Source organism: Octodon degus, unplaced genomic scaffold (genome assembly GCF_000260255.1).
Source record: "Octodon degus isolate 3935 unplaced genomic scaffold, OctDeg1.0 scaffold00115, whole genome shotgun sequence".
NCBI lineage: Eukaryota > Metazoa > Chordata > Mammalia > Rodentia > Octodontidae > Octodon > Octodon degus.
In genome coordinates this window covers 9,318,199-9,320,990 of record NW_004524691.1, presented here as the reverse complement: position 1 = coordinate 9,320,990, position 2,792 = coordinate 9,318,199, and positions in this window count along the sequence as shown.

The window sequence follows — 2,792 nt, the reverse complement described above, 5'->3', positions numbered from 1 at the left end:
AAGAAAGACTGCATTGTCCTAGATTCTTCAAGTCATAGCGAAAGAGGTGCAAACTGAAGTCCACAGTATACTGTGTGCCAAAAGATGAGTTTTATTTCTTTGTTTACTTCCCTCATGGCCTGTGGGAGAAAAGTTGGAAAAGCTAATAATGTTGCAAAGAAATTCAGCCCATGAGAAGCAGCTAGCTTCCATCCTGCTTCACAGCAAGGCATGCATTTGCACGAATCTGAGAACCATTCAGTGTCTCCACCTCAGGCAGCGCTTCTGGACAGCCAACAGGGAAAGAAGCTGGAAGGACAGCAGGGGTCAGGATTTTTTCCACTTGTTCGGACATGGCAGTGTTTATTTTTAAAACCAGCAGACGTTACATGACAGCATTTTTGGCACCTTAGGCAAGTGAGCATTACACAGTCTTAGGTAGCAGCCATGATGTCTCCATTTCTCTACTAAATAGCAGACTTCCTGAGGAAGGGCAAACGATTTTTCTGAAACTCTAATTCTGTTACAAAAATGAAAAGGGAGAAATTTAAGGAAGGAAAAAATAACGAGCTATGTGGCTTTATGATCATTGTAAATTTCTAATTTTAACCTAATTTTATAAACTCTTACACATAGTGAATGTTCAACAAATACTAAATAAATTACCTACCAAGTCAGTACTGGGAAATAGTTCAATGATATATATGATATTTTGTAAGAGAGACCTAGTGTTTTTAATATTTAAATAATATTTAAATCAATTACATTTTTGAGAATCCTCAAAGCAGAATTGAAGGTCATATATGCATTTAGCAAGGTGAAATTTGGAGCATTTAAATGTTTAAACCAAATCATAATGTCTTGTCTAAGACTAAAACCAGAGACTCTCTGAATTAAAAGTGTAAAATAAATAAAATTTGCTTTCCTTTCTAAAACTTATTTTCAGAAAATTTTCTGTATAAATGCCTGCTTCAGAAAGCATAGAAGTTAATTTCCACCAGTTTTTGACTTGGAATTCTCATTCTTAAGGCTTCTAAATCCTTGACTTCCACTTTCTTTACCAATTTAATTTTTATCTATCGTGTATATCTTTCACTTTGGAGCTCCAAGAAGTCATTTCAACTAATTCCTCATTTGCTAGAGAGGGAACATCTCCTGATGCAAGAGACACTGCAGCTGCTCTTTCATAAATCTTTCATTTTTAACCCATGAAAACAAAATAAAAATGTTCAGATTAAATTTTCACAGGAGGATTGTCTTGGAATACTGGGAGAAAATTATGTGGTACTAGGAAGAGCAGCAGTCCGCAACATTTAGTTTAACAGTAGCCCAAAGGAATTCCTTCACCAGTTTACGATGTTCCATCCAGTTCTTTACCAGAATATACCAGAAAAGTCCTAGACTGTCACGTTTCAGTCCGCTGCTGAAAGGCTGAAGAGCTAAAGCAGTTCATCGAGATTCCACCCAAGGCAAGCAGAAGTTAAGTCGTATGGTCTGTGTGCAGTAGTGGTGGGTTTAACGTGACCACACATTCTGAGGCCCACTGAGACCTGGTGGTTGTCTGTGTGCTTGAGTCTAGGCTGAATTCTTTGAGTAAGTGTACAACCAGAATAAAGAGGGAAGTTCTTGGCTCAGACTCCAAGAGGACTAATGGCTTTTGTTTTGGTCATCTGGAGCTTTAAGCTATCATAAGAAATATGGGGCTACCATGATGGGAAAGTCTTCAGAGCCATCCCTCTTCTGTCCCCACCAAGATGCCCAGAATGTAGGGATACTGACAGAATGCTTCCAACCAGACAGCACCAAGTTACCAGGCCATGTGTAGAAGTGTCACCCATCAGGGCCCTCCCAAATACCCAGCCCAAGAAGTGCACATGATAAGATAAAATGGTTTTTTTCTTTTGAGCCAGTGAATATTGAGATATTTTTAATGCAGCAACTAATAACAAATGGCATGGTACATTGTATCATTTTCAGCAGGCTGAATATCCGGTTTTATACTCTCCTGAGAGAATGCTAATCTTATTCAAAGCAATTCACACAAATTGTGTGCAGGGCTTGAAATTTGTCCTGCTGTCAGACTTTGAGGATCTCCTCTAAATGATAAGCTTCTAGCCCTGTCTTTGAAAAATCTTCTGCATTAGTAAATAAAACTCTTAAGAATTGCTATGCTCTCAATGAACAGAGAGTTATCTTGGGGGATGAAGTTGACTAATGTGCAGAGACCTCTTCTATAAGTATAAAATACAGTTAAAAATAAATTATTACTACTGTGAGACTTTCATGATCACTTTTTTCTATAAAATACTTTAGAGTGGAGAATTTCACTTAGCCTGGATCCAGAGGAGATACACAATTGTGGTGTTGTTATGAGACTATTACCTTGAAAACCAATGAATATGACACAAAATATATTTAAAGGAAAAGAAGTCAGTTTTATAAAAATATATTTCATATACCTTAAAATTTATCCAAGCAAAGTATGACAGTAAGGCCAACTGTGGTGGCAGATGCCTATAGTAAATGATAGAAACTTATGGAACAGCAAGACACAATAGCTCGTTCTTCACTTTCAGAAAGATTATTACTTTTAAGTATAAACTGCACTGCTGCTAGGATAGCTTCAAATGAAGTGTGGTGATGATTTTATAATCTCTTAGCATTTAGGATCAGTTGGAGAAAGTTCTCTTGGTTTTTGTGCTTTGGCCATGAGCTCAGTAGATTTGCTCATCACAGACCACTTGCATTTTTCTCGCAACTATTGTCAGAGGCCTAAAGCAATGTGTCACCTAGCAATAGATTATGAACTCTAA